We start from the raw sequence: 26,140 nt of genomic DNA on the forward strand, positions 1-26,140 counted from the left end.
CCCTGGAGCAAGGCAATGTTGTCTTAAAGCTAGCCTGTCATTTTAGAAAGCAGTCTTTAGCCCTTAGGTCGATTGGGCTTGTACTCGCTGGAGTTTAGAAGAATGAGAGGGGATCTCATTGAAACTTATAAAATTCTGACAGGACTGGACAGACTAGATGCAGGAAGGATGTTCCCGATGGTCGGGGAGTCCAGAACCAGGGGTCACAGTCTAAGGATAAGGGGTAAGCAATTTAGGACAGAGATGAGGAGGAATTTCTTCACCCAGAGAGTTGTGAACCTGTGGAATTCTCTACCACAGAAGGCAGTAGAGGCCAATACATTAAATACATCCAAGAAGGAGTTGGATATATTTCTTAAGGCTAAAGGGATCAAGGGGTATGGGGAGAAAGCAGGGACTGGGTACTGAATTTGGATGATCAGCCATGATCGCATTGAATGGAGGAGCAGGCTCGAGGGGCCGAATGGCCTACTCCTGCTCCTATCTTCTATGTTTCTATGTTTTTCTATGTTTAGAGCTCAACTGCCTTCTGAAAAAAAAACATTAAAAATAATTCCCAAATGACAGTCTTCAGCTCTTAAAGCTGAACTGCCTTCTGCATGTAAAAAAATGGTAAATGTGCTTCAGCACGAACACAAAAAGCTCAACAAGCCAGGGCAAGGACACCTAGGGTCTTGCACACAGCGCTCCCTGCACACTTTAACATCTTTTTAAATGTATTGCACCGGCCACTAGTCCAATAAGTATCAAAAAACCAAAAGTTAAAAACTAAATTTACCTGAAAGATGTGTGTGTCCCTTTAAGAAGTGCTGGCAGTGACTCTGTAGTACTGCTGCACGCATGTTCTACTGTGCGTGATTTGGAGAGGGCAGTATTAAGAGAGGCGACGTCCAAAATCACAGTTGTGCGTCAATTCAGGCTGTGCACGCCAATTGACATCACGATTTACTTAAGTTACATGTGGGCGGCAAACGCAGGCAACAGCAGCGTTAATGGCCTCCCCAAAATGGCGGCCGCTGCATTCCTCACCGGGAGCAGGCGGAAGCGAGGCGGCCACCATTTTTTCAGCAAAACCGACCTCAACGGCTGGCGCTAGTCCTCCCAATTTCGCAGCCAGGATTATGTTCAATTATGTCAGAATATGTCAACCTCAATTCAAAAGTATTTGGCAAACTGCTTTTGTTTTTTCAGGCCATCAGTGCAGTGTTGCAGTGTGCATTTAAAGCTATTGCTGCATTTCAAAGACATTGGTCCTGATAATCAATGCCACTGGGATTGTGGCTTCGCATACCCTCCAGATCCTGCCAAATTTTGCCATGTAACCAACCACCTCTTGTGATACTTGCCCTCAATTCACACCTAGGGAAGCACTAGTAGAGGAGAAAGCAAGACAAAGTTAGACACCCGGGGAGGCATGGTAGAACAAGTAGGATGGCTACTCTTGGTATTTGTTTTGGTGATAATAACAGACCAGATGCACTTATTCTGTGCCCAATTATTCATAGCACATGTTAGTAATAGCAGGTATGTAATGGGTGGAAATGGCTGGCATGATGTGAGGTTCCAAGATATGTTTGAACGGAAAGATTTGGGCTTGAACTGAAGATGAGGATAATAATGGAATAATGGCGGGGGTGACACAGCAAGACACTTAAACTGAGGAGGATGCTTCATTAATTATTTGAGTTCTGATTACACTTGCCACTGTTACTGAGGAATCCACCAGATGCTGGTTCTTCTGATACTCCCCTCAATGCTCCTCTGCCTCTAAAGCAGCTGTGCCCAATCCCCAGGAAACTCCATGTCCAAGCCTTTTTGGACTGAAAATTGTGCAGGACACTGCAAGCTCCCACTGTGTGGGATACCTGCTCGTTAGCATATTACAGAGTCCCTCATGGCCTATCAAGACAGCAACGTGCCCCTTTAAGACCCCTGTAGTTTTCTCAATTACAGCTCTTGTTGAAGCATATGCCTCATTATCACACTCCATGGCTGCTGTTGTTGCAACTTGCAGAGGAGTCATGATCCGTAGCAGCAGGGGTTCTGCTTTGTTACACTCAAGCCATCTGGTTATTTCAGATTCTTCTTTGACGAAATCAAGGAGGGCAGAATTCCTGAGCATAAAACATCATGGTAATCTTTAGCTAATCTGCCACTGATATGCAGAATTCTTTGCATCTGGTCACACTCTGCATAGAATTACATTTCGTAAAATCTACAGCACAGAAACAGGTCATTTGGCCCAACTGGTCAGTGCTGCTGTTTATTCTCCACACAAGCCTATTCCAACTCGAAAGACCTTTTCCCATCCTGCCCCTGTATCTCTCCCCTTAAATGCATCAGTGCTCCCTGTGATGAAATATATGTCTTCATCAGCCCCTGTGTTTTACCTGCATTGTATTGTGTGTACCGCCCCCTTTTCCCCTATTGTGTGTATTGGCTCCACCCCTGTCTTTTGTCATATAAAGGTCTCAAGAGCTGTATGAGTCATTCTGCCAGACGAATCCGATGTGGAATGACGTGCAATGTTCTTAGTGATTAAAAGCCTTCAGTTGAATCCTTTAACTTCTTGTCCTTGAGTTATTGATGGCACATCACTCCCGGCTTCAACAATTCCACATGGCAGTGAGTCCCACATTCCCAACTCTCCCGGCTTCAACCATTCCACATGGCAGTGAGTCCCACATTCTCACCTCTCCCGGCTTCAACCATTCCACATGGCAGCGAGTCCCATATTCCCAACTCTCCCGGCTTCAACCATTCCACATGGCAGTGAGTCCCACATTCTCACCTCTCCCGGCTTCAACCATTCCACATGGCAGCGAGTCCCATATTCCCAACTCTCCCGGCTTCAACCATTCCACATGGCAGCTACTCCCACATTCCCAACTCTCCCGGCATCAACCATTCCACATGGCAGTGAGTCCCACATTCTCACCTCTCCCGGCGTCAACCATTCCACATGGCAGCAAGTCCCATATTCCCAACTCTCCCGGCTTCAACCATTCCACATGGCAGTGAGTCCCATATTCCCAACTCTCCCGGCATCAACCATTCCACATGGCAGTGAGTCCCACATTCCCAACTCTCCCGGCATCAACCATTCCACACGGCAGCTACTCCCACATTCCCAACTCTCCCGGCTTCAACCATTCCACATGGCAGCTACGCCCACATTCCCAACTCTCCCGGCTTCAACCATTCCACATGGCAGCTACTCCCACATTCCCAACTCTCCCGGCTTCAACCATTCCACATGGCAGCGAGTCCCACATTCCCAACTCTCCCCGCTTCAACCATTCCACATGGCAGTGAGTCCCACATTCCCAACTCTCCCGGCTTCAACCATCCCACATGGCAGTGAGTCCCACATTCCCAACTCTCCCCGCTTCAACCATTCCACATGGCAGTGAGTCCCACATTCCCAACTCTCCCCGCTTCAACCATTCCACATGGCAGTGAGTCCCACATTCCCAACTCTCCCGGCTTCAACCATTCCACATGGCAGTGAGTCCCACATTCCCAACTCTCCCGGCTTCACCCATTCCACATGGCAGCTACTCCCACATTCCCAACTCTCCCGGCTTCAACCATTCCACACGGCAGCTACTCCCACATTCCCAACTCTCCCGGCTTCAACCATTCTACATGGCAGTGAGTCCCACATTCCCAACTCTCCCGGCTTCAACCATTCCACATGGCAGCTACTCCCACATTCCCAACTCTCCCGGCTTCAACCATTCCACATGGCAGTGAGTCCCACATTCCCAACTCTCACGGCTTCAACCATTCCACATGGCAGCAAATCCCACATTCCCAACTCTCCCGGCTTCAACCATTCCACATGGCAGTGAGTCCCACATTCCCAACTCTCCCGGCTTCAACCATTCCACATGGCTGCTACTCCCACATTCCCAACTCTCCCGGTTTCAACCATTCCACATGGCAGTGTGTCCCACATTCCCAACTCTCATGGCTTCAACCATTCCACATGGCAGTGGGTCCCACATTCCCAACTCTCACGGCTTCAACCATTCCACATGGGAGCGAGTCCCACATTCCCAGCTCTCCTGGCTTTAACCATTCCACATGGCAGCTACTCCCACATTCCCAACTCTCCCCGCTTCAACCATTCCACATGGCAGTGAGTCCTACATTCCCAACTCTCCCGGCTTCAACCATTCCACATGGGAGCGAGTCCCACATTCCCAACTCTCACGGCTTCAACCATTCCACATGGCAGCTACTGCCACATTCCCAACTCTCCCGGCTTCAACCATTCCACATGGCAGTGAGTCCCACATTCCCAACTCTCCTGGCTTCAACCATTCCACATGGCAGTGAGTCCCACATTCCCAACTCTCCCGGCTTCAACCATTCCACATGGCAGCTACTCCCACATTCCCAACTCTCCCGGCTTCAACCATTCCACATGGCAGTGAGTCCCACATTCCCAACTCTCACGGCTTCAACCATTCCACATGGCAGCGAGTCCCACATTCCCAACTCTCACGGCTTCAACCATTCCACATGGGAGCGAGTCCCATATTCCCAACTCTCCCGGCTTCAACCATTCCACATGGGAGCAAGTCCCACATTCTCACCACTCCCGGCTTCAACCATTCCACATGGCAGTGAGTCCCACATTCCCAACTCTCACGGCTTCAACCATTCCACATGGGAGCGAGTCCCACATTCCCAGCTCTCCCGGCTTTAACCATTCCACATGGCAGCTACTCCCACATTCCCAACTCTCCCCGCTTCAACCATTCCACATGGCAGTGAGTCCCACATTCCCAACTCTCCCGGCTTCAACCATTCCACATGGCAGTGAGTCCCACATTCTCACCACTCCCGGCTTCAACCATTCCACATGGGAGCGAGTCCCACATTCCCAACTCTCACGGCTTCAACCATTCCACATGGCAGCTACTCCCACATTCCCAACTCTCTCCGCTTCAACCATTCCACATGGCAGTGAGTCCCACATTCCCAACTCTCCCGGCTTCAACCATTCCACATGGCAGCTACTGCCACATTCCCAACTCTCCCGGCTTCAACCATTCCACATGGCAGTGAGTCCCACATTCCCAACTCTCCTGGCTTCAACCATTCCACATGGCAGTGAGTCCCACATTCCCAACTCTCCCGGCTTCAACCATTCCACATGGCAGCTTCTCCCACATTCCCAACTCTCCCGGCTTCAACCATTCCACATGGCAGTGAGTCCCACATTCCCAACTCTCACGGCTTCAACCATTCCACATGGCAGCGAGTCCCACATTCCCAACTCTCATGGCTTCAACCATTCCACATGGGAGCCAGTCCCATATTCCCAACTCTCCCGGCTTCAACCATTCCACATGGGAGCGAGTCCCACATTCTCACCACTCCCGGCTTCAACCATTCCACATGTCAGTGAGTCCCACATTCCCAACTCTCCCGGTTTCAACCATTCCACAAGGCAGCAAGTCCCACATTCCCAACTCTCACGGCTTCAACCATTCCACATGGGAGCGAGTCCCATATTCCCAGCTCTCCCGGCTTCAACCATTCCACATGGGAGCGAGTCCCACATTCTCACCACTCCCGGCTTCAACCATTCCACATGGCAGCTACTCCCACATTCCCAACTCTCCCGGTTTCAACCATTCCACAAGGCAGCGAGTCCCACATTCTCAGCTCTCCCGTCTTCAACCATTCCACATGGCAGTGTGTCCCACATTCTCACCTCTCCCGGCATCAACCATTCCACATGGCAGCTACTCCCACATTCTCACCTCTCCCGGCATCAACCATTCCACATGGCAGTGAGTCCCACATTCTCACCACTCTCTACGTAAATGGATTCCTCCTAAATTGTTTATTTAATCTGTTAGTGGCTAGCTTATATGCATGCCCCCTTGTTCTGGACTCCCTCACAAGTGGAAGCAATTTCTCCACATCCACCTTTTAAACCCCTTCATAATTTTAAAGACCTTTGTCAGGTCTCCCCTTAGTCTTCTTTGTAACAACAACAACAACAACAGCTTGTATTTATATAGCCCCTTTAACATAGTAAAACTTTCCAAGGCACTTCACAGGAGTATTATAAGACTAAAAATTTGACACCAAGCCACATAAGGAGAAATTAGGGCAGTTGGTCAAAGATGTAGGTTTTAAGGAACATCCTAAAGGAGTAAAGAGAGGTAGAGAGGCGGAGAGGTTTAAGGAGGGTATTCCAGAACTTAGGGCCTAGGTAACAGAAGGCACAGCCACCAATGGTTGAGCTATTATAATCAGGGATGCTCAAGAGGGCAGAATTAGCGGAGCACAGATATCTCGGGGGGGTTGTGTGGCTGAAGGTGATTACAGAGATAGGGAGGGGTGAGGCAGTGGAGGGATTTGAAAGCAAAGATGAGAATTTTGAAATCGAGGCATTGCTTTAACGGGAGCCAATGTAGGTCAGTAAGCACAGGGGTCATGGGTGAATGGGACTTGGTGCGAGTTAGGACACAGGCAGATGAGTTTTGGATGACCTCAAGCTTACGTAGGGTAGAATGTGGGAGACAAGCCAGGAGTGCGTTGGAATAGTCAAGTCTCGAAATAACAAAGGCATAGATGAGGGTTTCAGCAGCGGATGAGCTGAGGCAAGGGTGGAAACGGGCAATGTTATGCAGGTGGAATTAGGCAGTCTTAGTTATGCCGTGGATATGTGGTGGGAAGCTCATTTCAGGGTCAAATTTGACACCAAGGTTGTGAACTGTGTGGTTTAGCCTCAGACAGATGTTAGGGAGAGGGATGGAGTCAGTGGCTAGGGAACGGAGTTTGTGGCGGGAACCAAAAACAATGGCTTTGGTCTTCCCAATAATTAATTGGAGAAAATTTCTGCTCATCCAGAACTGGATGTCAGACAAGCAGTCTGACAATTTAGAGACAGTGGAGGGGTTGAGAGAAGTGATGGTGAGGTCGAGCTGGGTGTCATCAGCGTACATGTGGAAACTGATGCTGTGTTTTCGGATGCTGTCGCCAAGGGGCAGCATGTAGATGAGAAATAGGAGGGAGCCAAGGATAGATCCTTGGGGGACACCAGAGGTAACGATGCAGGAGCGGGAAGAGAAGCCATTGCAGGTGCTTCTCTGGCTATGATTAGATAGATAAAAATGGAACCCGGTGAGTGCAGTCCCACCCAGCTGGACGATGGTGGAGAGGCGTTGGAGGAGGATGGAGTGGTCAACCATAGCAAAGGCTACAGACAAGTCAACAAGAATGAGGAGGGATAGTTTACTTTTGTCACAGTCACAAAGGATGTCATTTGTAACTTTGATGAGAGCTGTTTCGGTACTGTGGCTAGGGCGGAAACCTGATTGGAGGGATTCAAACATGGAGTTTTTGGAAAGATAGACAGGGATTTTGGAGGTGACAACATGTTCAAGGACTTTAGAGAGGAAAGGGAGGTTGGAGATGGGACGGTAGTTTGCAAGGATGGCGGGGTCAAGGGTTGGTTTCTTGAGGAGGGGGTGATGACAGCATATTTAAGGGTGAGGGGGACAGTACCTGAGGAGACAGAACCGTTAACAATGTCAGCTAACATGGGAGCCAGAAAAGGAATTTGGGTGGTCAGCAGGAGGGGGAGAGGGAAGAGGAGGGGGGGAGGTAAGAGGAGGGGCGGAGGGAAGAGCAGGGTACATTCAGTGAGTGGCATTCAGAAATCTAAGGTTGTTTAACCATAGCAGTTCACAGTCCTCCATGCCATCTATTGCACCCTACATTTTAGGAAAACCAGCAACTTAATTAACCTGTATGGTTCTATCACACTATTGCCGCAAAGCCATGCCAAACTGAATGAACTTCCCGGCTTTCCTAAAATTGGTGTAATTCACTTGAAGCACGCATGCTCAGATGGCACCCTGACTTATATTACACAGGCAACATGGGGAATCTCGAAATTTGATGGTAGCATAAAAATTGAATGCCATGATAACAGGTATACCAGCTGACCAAGGTTGGATGTGGGGTCCACATAGGAGTGAAGGCTGGGATTCTGGCCTGGACTCCCGAAATTTGCCCAGGAAAGGTTTTTCAGCTTTAAAGTGGTCAAGGAAAGCTAAAACTTACTCCCAGAGGGAAAGATCATTCACCCACCACCTCCCCCACCCAACCCCTCCCCCCCCTGACCGGGATTCTTTGGACTTTCCAACCCCTTCAGCAGGGTTGGGTAAGGATGTCCCCAGACGTGCCCCTAGACTGCTGAAAACATTCAAATCACTGGACACCCCCTGACCCCACTAAAGTTGAGGTGGAAGACCGCACTTACACCCACCCTGCAAATTTCAGCAACTGTAGGTCACTGCCACCAAATCTAGTCAGGATGAGCACCATTCTGTACTGAGGTGCTTGGATTAAAATTATACTCAGAAAGGACATGTAGCTCATCACTCTTAACATGGCAATTCATCACAATTGTAGATCTAACACAATACGTGCCTGGATATTTTAAGACATCTCACTGAATTTTGAAGTCAAACCTTCCCTTAGATGTTTGTTTTAACAGCTTTGTTTATTTTGCATTCATTCCTACCCTGTAAAATTGAGATTTCAATTGTTGCATGGGTATTATGCAGCCCAGACTGCACCAATGATTGGTTAACTAATTTCCAATATCATAGATCAGTGAAACTCTTATGTCGACATGCCAGTGTTATTGTACCTCAATGTAATACAAGTGATGTGTATAATGATATGAGTCTTTATTGTGAGAAAGCTTTTGGCCATCAAAATAAATCACCTCACAACTCCTGGACCAGATCTTTGATCATACAGTATGATCCAGAGAAGCAGAACAGTGGCTCACCATGATTTACCTACAGTGTGCATTAACTGGCTGAGTTATAAGTTGTGTTAGGAATTCTGATCAAATACACTGGGTGCAAAATTTGGATCAGTCATGCTTGTTTTTTGGGTGCTATGACTGCCCATGCATATCCAAAGTTTCACCTATGGCGCGCGTGCAGACTTCCGGTGTGAGTCGCGCTGGATGCCATATTGGTGAAGTCATTAGCGCGTGCGCAGTGAGCGTCCGCCGGAAATATCCAGAGTAGACAGATCATGGCGTCAATCACCCTGTAATGCTGATTTGACGTCAGCACTGCCATTTTGGAGCTCCAGCTAACGCCCTCTCGGAAGCTCACACAGCTGAACCAGTGTTTAGCAGCAGGAAGGACCCCCACCAGCGCTAATTAAAGGGATCATCAACTATTTTCAGGTTAGTTGCTGATTGATTTCTACTGGCTGTTGTTATGATTGTACAAGTGTTATGTGGTTTCTAGAGTTCTTCAAAGTCAACAAGGAGCAGTGTGGCAGGTGCTGAAGGACTTTGTCCTGATTTCAAGGCTTCTGCACAAATCAGTTGCTCCTAGACACAAGTGCAGGAGTAGGCCTTCCTCTTGGAATACAGTGTGACTGGGAGAATGACCGGAGGTGACACAGAACAGGGCAAGCTGCTAGAAGAGGGAGGAGCAGAAGGGGGAGAAGGACTCTCAGCAGGAGGCCATATCTACCCAGGGTGTTCAGAGAGCAATTTCCAGTTCACCAACAGTCTTACACCTTACCTTCCCTCTGCTACTGACCATCGCAGCGTTCGCTTGGCCACAAAGCAAAAATAAAAGCCAACACAAAATAAACATTCCAAACCAAATTTATAAATCAAAGCATGACATATGGCTGTCTGTGTGGAGTTTGCACATTCTCCCCGTGTTTGCGTGGGTTTCCTCCGGGTGCTCCGGTTTCCTCCCACAGTCCAAAGATGTGCAGGTTAGGTTGATTGGCTATGATAAATTGACCCTTAGTGTTAGGGGGATTAAATACGTGGGGTTACGGGGATAGGGTGGGATATGTGTTGGTGCAGGGGTTACGGGGATCGGGTGGGATATGTGTCGGTGCAGGCTCGATGGGCCGAAATGGCCTCTATCTGCACTGTGGGGTTTCTGTGATTTCTGTGATTCTGTGATATTGCATACAAATGTAATTTAATCATCCTCGTGCATTCCCTTAGTGCCTGTCTTCCCTGTGCCTTTGCCTGTCCTAGTGCTCCTATGCAGTGCTAACCCAGACGACCTCGAGTAGCTGGTGGCTGGGAGTGTGAAATCAAGAGACAGTGTTCCTTCTTCTTCACTCTCCTCTCCCTCTTCATGATCACCCACTGGCTGGGCAGGCTGAATTTCTTGGGTTTGTGAAATGAGGAAAACACAAGGGTAGAGTTGCGGTGAGGGAAGGTGGGTAAAACAAGAGGTGCATTTGAGAAGGAGGATAACATATGAGGATACCAGCATCTTGTATCCTTTCAACCCTGCCGCTGGCCAAGGGCTCAGCCATGCCCCCGTCAAGAATGGCCAGCACTGTATCCTCCAAGGGGGTGAGGTGAAACTAGGAATGGGAGATGTGCCTCATGTTTGGTACAGATTGTTGAGAGTTGAATGGTGTGGGCCGTGGTGGTGGGAGGTGCATACAATGACCAGTGTGTGAGCCTAGTGATGCAGCTGGGAGGTGGGGTGGCTATGTTAATAAAGGATGGAATCACTGCAATAGTGAGAAAAGATATTGGGTCAAAGGATCAGGATAGTGAAACAGTTTGGGTGGAGATAAGGCATAATAAGGGGAAAAAGTCACTAGTGGGCGTAGTCTATAGGCCTCCTAACTGTTGTAACTCTATTGGTCGGAGTATAAATCAGGAAATAATTGGGGCTTGTAATAAGGGAACAGCTATAATCATGGGAGATTTTAACTTTCATATTGACTGGACAAATCAAATTGGGCAGGGCAGCCTTGAGGAAGAGTTCATAGAGTGCATTAGGGACAGGTTCCTTGAGCAGTATGTTACTGAACCAACCAGGGGGCAGGCAATCTTAGATCTGGTGCTGTGTAATGAGACAGGATTAATAAAAAATGTCCTAGTAAAGGATCCCCTTGGTATGAGTGACCATAACATGGTTGAATTCCAAATTCAGTTGGAGAGTGAGAGAGTTGGATCTCAAACCAGCGTACTAAGCTTAAATAATGGAGACTATGAAGGAATGAGAGCAGAGTTGACTAAAGTGGACTGGGAAAATAGATTAAGGTGTAAGACGGTACAGGAGCAGTGGTGTACATTCAAGGAGATATTTCACAACTTTCAAGAAAAATATATTCCACTGAGGAAAAAGGGGCGTAAAAGAGACAGCCATCCGTGGCTAAGTAAAGTAATAAAGGATAGTATCCGAATGAAAACAAGGGCTAAAGTAGCCAAATCTAGTGGGAGGATAGAAGATTGGGAAGCATTTAAAAGCCAGCAAAGAATAACTATAAGATTAATTAAGAAAGGGAAGATAGATTATGAAAGTAAACTAGCAAAAAATATAAAAACAAATAGCAAGAGTTTCTACAGTTATATAAAAAGAAAAAGGGTGGCTAAAGTGAATGTTGGTCCCTTAGAGGACGAGACCGGGACATTAGTAATGGGGAACATGGAGATGGCAAATACGCTGAACAAATATTTTGTATCAGTCTTTACAGTAGAGGACACTAAAAATATCCCAACACTGGACAAACAGGGGGCTATAGGGGGGAGGAGCTAAACACGATTAAAATCACTAAGGAGATGGTGCTCGGTAAGATAATGGGACTTAAGGTGGATAAATCCCCTGGACCTGATGGCTTACATCCTAGGGTCTTGAGAGAAGTAACGGTAGGGATTGCGGATGCATTGGTGGTAATTTTCCAAAACTCCCTGGATTCAGGAAAGGTCCCAGCAGATTGGAAAACTGCTAATGTAACACCCTTATTTAAAAAGGGAGGTAGACAAAAGGCTGGAAACTATAGACCAGTTAGCCTAACATCTGTGGTTGGTAAAATGTTGGAGTCCATTATTAAGGAAGCAGTAACAGGACATTTGGATAAGCATAATTTAATCGGACAGAGTCAGCATGGTTTTATGAAGGGGAAGTCATGCCTGACAAATTTGCTCGAATTCTTTGAGGACGTAACAAACAGGGTGGATAAAGGGGAACCAGTGAATGTGGTGCATTTGGACTTCCAAAAGGCATTTGACAAGGTGCCACGCAAAAGATTACTGCACAAGATAAAAAAAATCACAGGATTGGGGGTAATATACTGGCATGGGTGGAAGATTGGCTATCTAACAGAAAACAGAGAGTTGGGATAAATGGTTCATTCTCGGGTTGGCAATCAGTAACTAGTGGTGTTCCACAGGGGTCAGTGCTGGGACCCCAACTCTTTACAATCTATATTAACGATTTGGAGGAGGGGACCAAGTGCAACGTATCCAAGTTTGCCGACAATACAAAGATGGGAGGGAAAGCAGTGAGTGAGGAGAACATAAATAACCTGCAAAAGGACATAGACAGGCTGAGTGAGTGGGCAGAAATTTGGCAGGTGGAATATAATGTTGGAAAGTGTGAGGTTATGCACTTTGGCAGAAAAAAATCAAAGAGCAAGTTATTATCTAAATGGAAAGAAACTGCAAAGTGCTACAGTACAAAGGGATCTGGGGGTCCTGGTGCATGAAACACAGAAGGTTAGTATGCAGGTACAGCAGGTGATCAGGAAGGCCAATGGAATCTTGGCTTTTATTGCAAGGGGGATGGAGTATAAAAGCAGGGAAGTCTTGCTTCAGTTATACAGGGTACTGGTGAGGCCACACCTGGAATACAGGTAGACTATCCTTTATCCGAAAACCTCGGGACCAGCCGTGTTTCGGTTTTCGGAAAATTTCAGATTTCGGAAGGTATTTTACAAGACTGGGAAATTTGTCGGGGGTGGGGGTCGGCGTCGGCGGGGGGTCGAGGTCGGCGGGGGGTCGGGGTCGGTGGGGGGTCGGGGGTGGGGGTCGGCGGGGGTCGGGGTCGTGCGCACGACTTACGCTGAACGAAAACACTTTCGGTTTTCAGAGGATTTCGGTTTTCGGAAGTGCGGATAAAGGATACACTATCCCTTATCCGAAAGGGTGGGGGTCGGCGGGGGGTCGGGGGTCGGGGGGGAGAAAAGAATATCGGACAGGCCGCTGCAGCTATCGGACGGGCCGCTGTATTGTTGGGTTCACTTTCCCGGTATACCTCCTTCACACTGCCCGGCTCGGCCTGCAATCTCCTACCCAGGAGGGAACTCAGTGACCCTCTGCCCTGCTCAGCGTAAGTCGTGCGCCACTCTGGTCATGTCGTGCGCACGACTTACGCTGAATGAAAAAACCTTCGGTTTTTAGAGGGTTTCGGTTTTCGGAAGTTCGGATAAAGGGTAGTCTACCTGTACTGCGTACAGTTTTGGTTTCCATATTTAAGAAAAGATATACTTGCTCTCGAGGCAGTTCAGAGAAGGTTCACTTGGTTGATTCCGGAGATGAGGGGGCTGACTTATGAGGAAAGGTTGAGTAGGTTGGGCCTCTACTCATTCGAATTCAGAAGAATGAGAGGCGATCTTATCAAAACATATAAGATTGTGAGGGGGCTTGATCGGGTGGATGCAGGGAGGATGTTTCCACTGATGGGTGAGACTAGAACTAGGGGGCATAATCTTAGAATAAGGGGCTGCCGTTTCAAAACTGAGATGAGGAGAAACTTCTTCACTCAGAGGGTAGTAAATCTATGGAATTTGCTACCTCAGAGAGTTATGGAAGCTGCGACATTAAATAAGTTAAAAACGGAGATAGACAGTTTCCTAGCTGATAAGGGAATTAAGGGTTATGGGGAACGGGCAGGGATGTGGACGTGAGTCTAGGTTCGGATCAGCCATGATCCTATTGAATGGCGGAGCAGGCCCGAGGGGCCGTATGGCCTACTCCTGCTCCTACTTCTTATGTTCTTATGTTCTTATGGCAGGAGACGCTTTTGAAGATGTATTCACTGACCTTGGCGACTGATTTGAGATCATGAAACTTCTTTGGGCACTGGAGCCTCGGTGATCTGGTCCCACATCCTTCTTTCTGGAGGGGCTCCTGGTCCCCTGTGGGGAGAGGACATCTCTTCCAGTGTTGACCCCCTGCACCAAGGCCTTGAGTGCTGCGTCCGAAACCCTGGCTGCCCTTCCCCTGGCCTGTTGAGCCATTTGTCTTAGTGCTGATGCACTATTAGCAATTTTTATGTGCAGAAGACAATTTAGCTTTAAGAGTTAGAAACTGCCTTGAAAAGGAATAGGCGAGCTTTAAGTAAAGCCAGCCACGCTCCAGTGACATAGATTTGGGCCCCCTGCTGAGCGCACAGTCTGTCAGCAGTGTGTTAGTCACTAGGCTGTGCACTCCTATCATGTAAAGTAGCAGGCAGCACCAAATTGACAAGTTGCCCATGCTTTCTGAATGGGCACTGGGGTACCTCGCATCGCAGCGCCCGCGCTCGTTTTTGGGCCTTATTGAATTTCATGGCCCGTTTCCTTTCATGTGTTTAAAACAGTGATTACTTAAAGCCCAACAATATGTGTGAGCTGAATTAGCATACACATCTAAAATAGTAAAAATAACAGAAGCCATGTGGTTAAATGATAATCAATTAGTTTTAATTCAGCATGCTTATATGTTGGGGTTTGTTAACTTCCTAGACAATAATACCAATGCAATAATTAATGCTCACATTTAAAACAAAAATATATTAAATTAAAAGTATAGAAATAAATACAAAGAGGGTAACTACCCTACAAAATGCCAAAGTTAATCAGCTTTGTTTAAAATTAGTTATATAAATAGGTGCTGTGCTGTTGGTACGTTGTGCTTTTTAAAAGTCAAAAATGACTTTGATGGCAGCAAAGTCATTAACCTTCCATTTGTTACATTTTACACCACTACTGGTTGGTACCAAATTAAATATTCAATGACTACTGGGCAGTCTTTGAGCTGAAAACATGACCACTGCTGTTGGTAAAGGAGATTAGAAAGCACACCCGAGTTATAAATGGCATCTGAGTTGCAACAGGTGAAATTTATTTGTTGTGAATCTCATATGCAATTGGCCATGTAGCTGGCGGCCTACCTCACCATAAATGAGAAGTGGTACTGTAATACCTTGGAGCTCCGAGTGTTATCAAATCTGACACATTTACATTGCATTGTAGAGTAAGCAAATTATTAAATAGCAACTCACTACCTAGGGGAAATTACTTATCTGGTGGTAGTTGTTGAAACTGGGTTCAAATTAATCATCCAGAATAAATCCAAATCAATACTTTCAAGTTCACTTCAATTAAAATGTGCCACACATTTCATCCAACCATCCATCAATCCATCCATCTATCCATCTATCTATCTTTATAAAATGGGTACATCTGCATGCGTTTTCTGTCTGTCACAATTTAGACATGGTAAGCCTGTGACCTCTATCACCTAGAAGGACAAGGGCAGCAGTCGCATGGGAACACCATCATCTCCATGTTGCCCTCCAAGTCACACATCATCCTGACTTGGAAATATATTGCTGTTCTTTCATTGTTGCTGGGTCAAAATCCTAGAATTCCCTCCCTAACAGCACTGTGGGAGTACCTGCACCACACAGACTGCAACGGTTCAAGAAGGCAGCTCACCATTATCTTCTCAAGGGCAATTAGGGATGGGCAATAAATGCTGGCCTTGCCAGTGACATCCCGTGAATGAATAAATAAAAATTCAGGAGTCACATTTCCGGTGCCAGACTCCCAAGGGGTGATTTTAATTTGAGGCACATAACAAGTCGACAATGGTTGGAGCACTTGTTGCTGGAGGATTGTGAAGGATATGGTCACCTGTAAGCAATCCACCTCCTAAGAAGTGATCTGATTGTACCTGCTGCAGCTCCAGCATGTTCTCCTTGCTGCTACTGCTCCTTTTCCTCTTCTGCTCAAAATTGGGTTTCTGGAATTACTTCCAATCCTCCTCTCTTCACTCACCCTTCCTGAAGGCAAAGAATTCTGCCAAGAATTATAATCAGTACTAAATTTGCAAATCCTTTCATAGCCCTCAACTACAAAATTCACCAGAAGTACTCAACATTCTTGTCTGAAGGTGCTTTAAATCAACCTTCCAATTGTTGATTTCAGCCTTTACCACCAAGGATTGCTGGGAAGTCCCTTGGCACATTGGGGTCCTAATCGTGTCATAGGACCCTTATTAGCATGACATCATTAGATTACTGCTATGTTCAGGCACTCTCCAAGGCCACCTGTTTCAGCCATAAAATGGGTGCCTAAGGGTCCAATATGGAAGGCGGCGCGCGCAAGCCCTTCCCGCAACAGAAAGGTGCTGCCTGCTATTTTGGATTGGGCTGCTCCATAGGAGTCCAGCGTGCATGCCAGAATAATTTGTGAAGCTCATTATAATATTTAAATAACAGTCCGAGTCTGGTTCTCAGACCCTTTAGTGAAATTATTTTGCCCCAGCGCCACCTGTGCGTGAGAACAGAGTGCGGAAGCCCCGATCAACGTTGGCGCCCAGAATCAAGGTGGCAGCAGAGTGAGCTGCCATGAAGCTATCAGCACTGTCACCAGAGACTCCATCACGCTCTCAGCCATTATGTGCAAGCTTGCTGGCAGGCTGCCCAGTGCACCTAGAATTTCCTGGTGTATTCCCATCAGCCACCTTTGGAAGTCTGTGCCCTCAAATCATCATCTGAGTTCTTTGCAGCAGATCTAGCATGCAATCTTACTCTCCTGTGAGCTGGCACCTGTGGCATCTTAACCTCTGCCCTAGCTCCTGCACACTTGTAGCTGGTGATTCACCACGTGAAGAGCCTTCTGCTTGTCTATCCTTTAAAGTACGTGTAGAGCCAGTCATTGATGCTTGTTAGGGTCAAATGACACTGCATCTTCAGGAAGGATGCCCTTAATTTCCTGCACTGGTACAGGGGCCTCGACATTTTTAAGCGCTTGAAATGAAAGAAGTGGACAGGGTTCGCTTTTAGCATGAAGGGAGACCAGAAAGAAGCTGCAGTTTGTCATTCAGTCTATGTAGGGTGAGATGGTAGTGAGAAGGTAAAAAAAGGGTAAGGTGTGAAGAGACCCTGCATGACGTCACCTCCAGGGTTGCCACTCGCCGTGGACAAGACTTGCCCCCTGCCCATGATATCCAGCATGTCCTCCTCAAGTGAGGAGAAGGTGTTCAGGCGGCCTCTGGTTTCTCCGGTCATCATCTGCTGCCACAAGTTGTGTGCAACCTTTTTCTTCAACAAAGAAGGGAGTTTGTTTGTAACAGCCGTGTGAGCTGTTTTGAGAATATGCCTGTCATGGTCAAATAATGCATATGTTATGTCCAAGAGGTGAGGTGTGAGGAAGTGAGGGTTTCAATAGAGGTGAGAATAGGAGGTGCAGACTGTGTAAGTAGTTAGTGGAGACTGTGTGGTGCAGTGATTGTAGGTCGCGAAGGGAAGCCATGTAGGCGAGCATTGTGAGTAGTGGGCCCGCAGGTGATGGAAGTGTGAGGAGAGAATAGTTGAGCAAGTTCGCAACTCACAACATACCTGTATCTCTTATTCCCCTGAACTTGCTGGCCGATTTGCGCATTAATAACAGTATGCGTTGTGAACTCGCCATTATTTTTCCAGGAAGATTTGGCCCATTAAGCCTTTGCACAATAACATTACTCACAATAGATTCCAAGCAGTAGGTAGAAAAATTGAAGAATCAAGGATCATAAAACTATACAAATAGCAATCTACACAGTCTCCTTGAAGAAAGAAAGAACTTGCAATTATATAGTGACTTTTATGTCCGCAGGACATCCCAAAACACTTCACAGCCAATGAATCACCTTAAAAGTGTTCTGATGTAGGCAAATGCGACGGCATATTTTTGCATTTCATATCTTTGACCTTTCCTCATTGAATTAATTTAGTCCATTTTTGAAAAAAAATTGAACCTGCTCTCATATTTTGCCCCTTGTTCAGAACACCTAAAATACAAACCCTCACAAGATAAATCTGAACCTGAAGTTTAAAGTTATCTAATTATTTCTACTTTCCACTCCTGATTAAAATGTATTGCTTTAATTACGCTACATCTTTATTACAATCCAAGCATGGAAATATGAAAAATAGCTCCCAGAGCACTAACAGTATAAATAGACAATGTACAGTGCAGCCCTGTTAAATAAGATATTTATAAATTCTATGAAGCTGATTGAATAATATTCTGTGACCTGTTTGAGCAATGTTTACATTGCAGTTATAAAATATGACAAATTAAATGAATCGTATATTAGCATTTTGATCTACTGCAACTCCTTGAGGTAATGTCACAGTTGAGCTTAACTAAAAAAAGGAGCTGGTTGGGTATCTGTTAATCTTAGTTAAATCCCTCTCATTATCATTCTGATGTTATACACAAACACGTGACCTTGCATGAAACAATTGTTATTCCTTGTGGTTATGAAATTAATAAAGCACCTGCTTAATTTTAGATACCAGTTATGACTTTTATGCTCCATTAAAGTTAATTAAGATGCAGAAGCTTTCACAATTTTGCTGATGCAAGTATTGTTTTTACTATTAACAATTCACTAATAGGTTAAATTTTTGCATTTTACTGATGCCCCATATGGTAACTATTTACAAGTAAAATTTACAAGGGACTCTAAAATGAAGAAGAAATGAGAACATCACCTCATTTAGCCATCTCTGTTTTACTTTTAAAGCAAATGAGTCTGACTACTTTATACGTTTCCAGAGGCTTTAAACATTCATTTTGTTGATTTTCTTTGACTTCTTTTCTGAAGTCGGAGCCGGGTGCCCATGATGGCAGGACCGCTCAGTGAAAGTTACTCTGAAGACTGAAGTGGTTACAAAAGGTAAGTGTTAAACTTTTCTTTGTGGGGCAGGAGGAGCAGGAGTGTTCCTCTGAGCCCCATAGGGAAAGTCTGGGGCTCTGCTGACCCGGACTCACCCCTGCCACCCCCCTCACCCCCCAGCCCACCTTGCCACCTGTGAGACCCTACCGAAACCCCCTCCCTCCACTGACCTGCCAGCCAGCGGGTGGCCTCCGGGCAGGAGATTTTAACCAGTTGTCTGACAGTCAGATGCTTCTTTTCACTCGTTTTGAGTGGGAAACTGGACAGTGGGATGTAAATGAGGCCTGGGAGTTAAAACAGGCCAGGCCTCAAATTGATGTCATCAGGGGGGTGGGGTTCGATGCTCCCCCGCCCGTTGCCTGCCCGAAACATACTCCCAGTTAAAGTCAATCCCAAGTGTTTAAATAAACATGTTAGTTCCACATATTCACAACTATATAGGAGAGAAAATTCCTTCTAATCTCAATTCTTGCTTGAAGTTAATCATTTTTACTCGTGTTATCTAGTATAATGCTCACAGTCCAATTCAAATAGCCTGCTTCCATCTGCATTACTGATTTATCTCAACATTGTGGCCTAGATCTTCCTCTTTGAGGCAGAGTTCCACCCTCCCCTCTGTGTCTGCCCCAGTGGGAACGGTAACATAATGGTTATGTTACTGGACTAGTAATCAACTTGAGACATGAGTTCAAATGTTCACCATGGCAGCTTGTAAGTTTAAATTTAAATAAATCTGGAATTAAAAGCTAGTAATGGTGACCAGGAAACTACCGGATTGTCATAAAAACCCATCTGGTTCACTAATGTCCTTTCGGGAAAGAAATCTGCCGTCCTTACCTGGTCTGGCCTATATGTGACTCCAGGCACATAGCAATGTTGTTGACTCTTAATTGCTCACTGAAATGGCCTAGCAAGCCATTCAAGAAGGCAGCTCACCACCACCTTCTCAAGGGCAACTAGGGATGGGTAATAAATGCTGGCCTTGTAAGCAATGCCCACATCCCACGAATGAATAAAAAAAAAGAGGGATTCCACCAGTGCCAACTAGGAAACTACAGCAGTGCTGCAGAGAGGATACTGCTGCAGCACACAAAGATCTGACAAAGGACAACAAGACTGAGGCCTTCAGCAGGCAAGTCTCTGGGCCATACAGGAATACTTCCTTATTTATTTAATATTTAGTACTAAAGAAAATTGATGATAGTAGATTGCTGGACAAACTGACAACTGTGGTACTTATAACAAAGATTAACAAACATCCCAGCCAGTGCAATGACTGTAGACTGGTCACACAGACTCCTGCTCTAACTAATTCGTTCCCTGGATCGCCAAACTGGATTTGCTAGGAGGTTACTTAGTCCTTCCTTCCTGTTAAAACCCAAGCTTGATATTGCCTCATTACTTACTGATTTGATTTATCTTGTTTTCACTCCTACACTTCTGCGGCATCTAGCACTTGGGCCTTGGGCCTTGGCTCTTACTACTTCCCTCAATTTAAAAAAAAAGATATATTTCTAGATTGAAGCCAGGTCAAGGCAACAATATCATACTGGAACTAAGGGAAAACTCAGTCAATTAAAACGAAGAATGAATTTTCTTTAGATCCCACTTCACTCTACAGCCATCGCATTGAAACTAGGAAATTGAGCTGACATTTTTGTTTGCTGAGCACGCACAAAGAAATTAACTCAGGTCCGAATCCTATAATAAAAGTGCTAAGAGAACATCTGCCCATCATTAATTGACAAGTGGAAGAAATGGGCCCCAATATTAACCAAGCGATGCATTGTACAGGTTTCCCGAAAACCCTGCAGTTTTAATTGCAGGCCGTGTTTTAATGTTTTTTTCCAAGTTTCCCTCCTGACAGAAGGGCGCAGCAGAGGATGAGGTAGGACTAGTGGTTGGTGGGGGCAGGTGGGTGAAGTTACTGGGGATGGTAGCGTAGTGGCAATGTCACTGGGCTATTAATACAGAGACCAGGACTAATGATCCATGAGACGTGAGTTCAAATCCCACCACGGCAGCTGGGGCATTTAAATTCAGTTAATTAAATATAAATCTGGAATAATTACTAGTGCCAGTAATGGTAACCATGAAACTATCGGATTGTCGTAAAAACCCATCTGTTTCACTAATGTCCTTTAGGGAAGGAAACCTGCCGTCCTTACCTGGTCTGGCTTATATGTGACTCCAGACCCACAGCAATGTGGTTGACACTTAACTGTCCTCTGAAATGGCCTAGCAAGTCACTCAGTTGTAACTAATCACTACGAAACAAAATAATAAGAATGAAACTGGACAGACCACTCGGAACCGGCTACGGACACGGCAACGGTACACCCAGCCCAGTCAACCCTGCAAAGTTCTCCTCGCCAACATCTGGGAAATGGTGCCAAAATTGGGAGAGCTGTGCCACAGATGAGTCAAGCAACAGCCTGACGTAGTCATACTTACAGAATCATACTTATCAGCCAATGTCCCAAACAACTCCATCACCATCCATGGGTATGTCCTGAGAGTAGCAAGGGTACAGAATGTAGTCTGGGTGGGGGACTTCAATGTCCATCACCAAGAGTGACTCGGTAGCACCACTGCTGACCGAGCTGGCTGAGTCCTGAAGGACATAACTGCCAGTCTGGGCCTGCGACAGGTGGTGAGTGAACCAACACGAGGGGAAAAACCTACTTGACCTCGTCCTCACCAATCTACCTGTTGCAGATGCATCTGTCCATGACAGCATTGGTAGCAGTGATTGTGGAGTCAAAGTCCTGTCTTCACAGAGAACACCCTTCATTGTGTTGTGTGGCACTACAACTGTGCTAAATGGGATAGATTCAGAACAGATCTAGCAGCTCAAAACTGGCCATCCATGAGGCGCTGTGGGCCATCAGCAGCAGCAGAATCGTATTCCACCACAATCTGTAACCTCATGGCCCGGCATATCCCTCACTCTACCATTACCACCAACCTGGCTCAACAAGGAGCTAAAAAGCAAAATCAGCATGCTACAGAAGGGGTTAAGCGATCCCACAATCAACAGATCAAAGCTCTACTGTCCTACCACATCTAGTCGTGAATGGTGGTGGACCATTAAACAACTAACGGGAGGATGAGGCTCCATGAATATCCCCATTCTCAATAATGGTGGAGCCCACACAATTGGACTTTTACTTGATTAGGTTAGGTTAAAATTACCCCCAGAAACTTAGCACCGCCCCTCCAATTTTCTTTTCTGGAAGGCATTGACTCCTCGTGGGGTATTGTTTTCTAATTATTTCCATGGCAGGGCCCTTGATATCATCGGCCACATGACCTACTGCTCGGGCTGTCATTGTTTGAGCCTCTGCTCAGGAACATCAGGTTTCTCTTCCATTACCACACTCTCTTGCTTCCTTGTGCTTTGTGTCTCATCATCTGACAAACCATTATCTACACTATCTATTTCATCCTTTTACTTTATCTGGGCTGGTGAGTGCAAGTGATAGAGTGAATGATGGAGTGGGGGAATGTATGCTTGCAGTGCCTACTGTTGAGGCCCTGGGATCTTGTCATTATCATCGTCATCTGCATCTTTCTAGCTTGGTGCTTCTGTTGATTTTGAAAAAATTCACAAGGACTATCAGATTTCTAAGGTCACTGCTGGATATTCCTATCCATTTGGGGGGTATTATCAATATACTGGCTACACATATGATGAATAAGCACTTTCTGAGATTCTAAGATATGCAGATGGTCAACAAGAACTGACTCTGGCTGCAGAGTCTCCATTTCTCTGTCTCCTACTGCTTGTTTGGAGTATTGTCATAGCCTCTTCATCGTGATGGATTAATAACCAAATGTCTGGTGGCCATCCTCCTGTTGCCTACATAATTTCTATGTAATTCTATACCACATGGAGTAGCTGAGGCAAATAGCATAGATGAATTTAAGGGGAAGCTGGATAAGTACATGAGGGAGAAAGGAATAGAAGGATATGCTGATAGGGTGAGATGCAGTGGGTGGGGCTCTTGTGGAGTATACACTGGCATAGACCAGTTGGGCCTGTTTCTGTACTGTAATTTCTATGTAATTCTATGTAACTCTATACTGTTCTTGTGTATCATGTACTTTACGCCTGGAGAAAGAATGAATGCTTTTAATTGTAAATGCCGCTGCATCGGTTATGGAATGTAATGCTTCAAAGGCAACAACAACAACAACTTGTATTTATATAACACCTTTAACGTAGTAAAACATCTTAAGGTGCTTCACAGGAGCATTATCAAACATAATTTAACAAGGCAGGCTTGCCTAGCAACCTTGCCTGGCAGCAGCATCCCCACATTCCTCTCACCATAATCTCCATCCCATGAACTGAAACATCTGTTACCACAGCAGCTAGAATAAAATTCCCCAGGACATCAACAGCAATGCTGTGCCCATCACAGCATTCACTGCAGATGACCAAATGAATGTGGGTCCAGCACAGCATGCTGTATGCTCAGTACTTTATTATTATGCAATCATAGAAATGTCACTGAACCTAATGTCTGCTCCCACAGGCCTGTCCCTTCCTGTCAGTCTGTGTGTGTTTTATTCTCCTATCTAACCTGTAGCTTCTTCTCAGTGTAATCTCCATGGCAGGAGCTTGACAAGTGTCAGCTGAGTGTCACTGGGAGGCTCCGACAATGTAAGTGGTTCTGCAGCATAGGCAGCACGGACGCCAGGCGACCCTGCTTGAGGGTACTGGCTTTCAGCTGTTGTGATGGCAGTCTAGCCTAGGTCACTTTCAGGGTCCTGTAAAATCATTGGGGTGGGGACTGGACTGATTTGAATGTGGTTTCATCTGGAAAGGCAGGACCCTAACCCATTCCAGGCCCAGCCTGCCCCTGCTGCTGGTTCCCATGTCACTGTGCCCACTGGTTTGTGAGAGGGCTGATCCAGGAATGACATTATAGAAGACCTGACCTCACCTCCTGCCTTTCCTGGCCGAGTTCATCAGTTATCCTTACTAATGAGGACATTAGCTTGGAGCTCAAGGCCTATATAGCAGCCATCTGAGCTGTCATAAGGCCTCTGCTATGAGAGGCCACACTGCAGATGTTCCTGGAACTGTATCATCGCTATTCTCTGCCTAAGCAACCTGTACGTGTGGTTGCTGAACTCCTTCACAATTGATGGCAATTGTTGAAAGCACCTAAGCAGATTTCCCAGAGACTCCGCCAATTTGTTGCGCTCCAAAAGCATTGAGGGAGAAATTTGTGTGGTTTGCATCACACGTTAGCACCACATGATGGTGCTAAAATGCTGTTGACAGCTGTAACGACAGCTGATGCCAGTTCCAGCACCACACGCCATATCGGTGTTGCCGGTAGTGCTGCCGGTAAACTCGATCACCAGGGAACTCGCCATCATGGAGATTGTGACGTCAGTGAGTGTGCAACGCTCACTGGACGTCCGATCTCCCAACTTCATTATAGCCACTTACCTTAACAGCAGAGCAGAACAATGACAGGGAGAGCTGGCATCCCCAATCAGCTGCAACTAACATGGTTCTGCAGTTTCAGTGTCTGTTTGCTACTTCCTGCAACTGATAAAGCTTTCTTTAATTATTTCAAGTTTTTTTGGTGACAGGGAGTGTTGATTCAAGTGCAGAAATCACTCATTATTTGTTAAAGGCTTCTGCTCACAACACCTCCTCACAGTCATAGGGGCTGCGGGATTGTGGGATTACCTCGGGGGGATGACAAGGCAGAGGAGGATGAGGAGGAAGAAGATGAGGAAGAGGTTGAGGAGAAAGAGGATGAGGCAGAGGAGGATGAGGAGGAAGAGGACAAGGCAGAGGAGGATAAGGAGGAAGAGGACGAGGAGGAGGAGGAGGATGAGGAGGAGGAACAGGAGGGAGGATGGAGGCAGCAAGACAATCAGCCTTCTGGATGGGCTGTCCGTGATCCACTCATCAGACTCTGATTCACCTGAATGAAACCCCAGATCCCCTGTAGCTCACCACATCCCCATCACACAATCCCTGTCTCATGGCCTATCATAGTGTCCTCCTGGACATAAAGGTGAAATGAGAGAGACCACAAAATATTCCAAACACATTTAGTAAATGTATTGTTCAACATATCACATATATCACATGAATTCTAATAACTAATGAACCTTGTGCCTGATATAGTTGAATAGCTCTCATTGTGTGCACAGTGTGAGATGTGGGTATGAGTGTTGCTAGGTAGAGATTGTTGGTGGGTGAGTGCTAGGGGTGTAGTGCATTGAGCAGTGTGTAAGCTTGTGGTACACATGGTGGTATGTAGCATTTGTTGAAGCCTTCACTCACCTGACCGCCCGTGTGAGCTCGTTAAACTTCCTCCTGCACTGGGTATGGGACCTGAGGAGCACAGTGCTGCCCGTGATGTGGTGTGCCACCTCCCCCCACATAGTCTGGCAGACTTGTGGCAAGGGCCTCCTGCCAGTTGGGGGATACGGGACTGCCCACCTTCTCTCCACTGCTGAAACCAATGCCTCCAAATCTTCCTTTGAAAACCTCTGGGATCTCTCCCTGGGGCAGCAATCTGCCATCAGGATTTATAAATAAGTGCTTCTTCTCCTTGTTGTTCTTTCTATGGTTGTTGAGGCAGCTGCACCCCCAACAATGCTAAGAATGAGGTGCTGCAGCATCAATGAACCTTCTATTTAAGTAGTGAAAAAAGCCTGTGGCAATCATTACTTGCATTTAGACTGCCCCCGATATTGGTCCATCTTTTCAGTGTCACGCCAATGAGCTTGAGCTTTTAGACTAGAATCATGACTGCAATCATGGAGTGAGGATGAATTTTGCTTGCAGCCTGGCACTACTTAACTACAGCAAACTCTTTTTTATCCGGCACTGACGGGACCGGCGTGGTGCCGGTTTATCAAAAAGTCTGGATTACAGAGAGGTATAGTAAAAGGTATGAGAGGCCCGTACACAGCAACATATCCAGGCTTCTCTGTTGCTTAGCAACAGGTGCAGGAACCCCGGCCACAAGATCCAGGTGTACTGGTCTCGCTAGACGTGCTCCTATCTAGTTATCCAGCCAGCTAAACACTCATTCAAATAATTCCTCTGAGAAGCAGGTTGCTGTTTTGAAGCTTTACTTGAACAAATTTGTGAAACTCTAAACAAAATCAAAGTATGTTTTGTACATAGAACTGAGTACTATACATTAGCTGTTACATAAGATATAAACATGTTTATGAAAACAGAATAGACTAATTATATAACTAAATAGCACTGGAGCTAAACCTCAGTAGCTAACAGCTAATAACTTCTTATAGACAAAGTATTGTCAAAATACTACACTGACAAGGTTGTTATCATGTTATTAAACAAGGATACTCACAGACATTGTG

The sequence above is a fragment of the Somniosus microcephalus genome, chromosome 1 (assembly GCF_052327205.1).
Source record: "Somniosus microcephalus isolate GS21.2 chromosome 1, FLI_Smic_1.0, whole genome shotgun sequence".
Taxonomy (NCBI): Eukaryota; Metazoa; Chordata; class Chondrichthyes; order Squaliformes; family Somniosidae; genus Somniosus; species Somniosus microcephalus.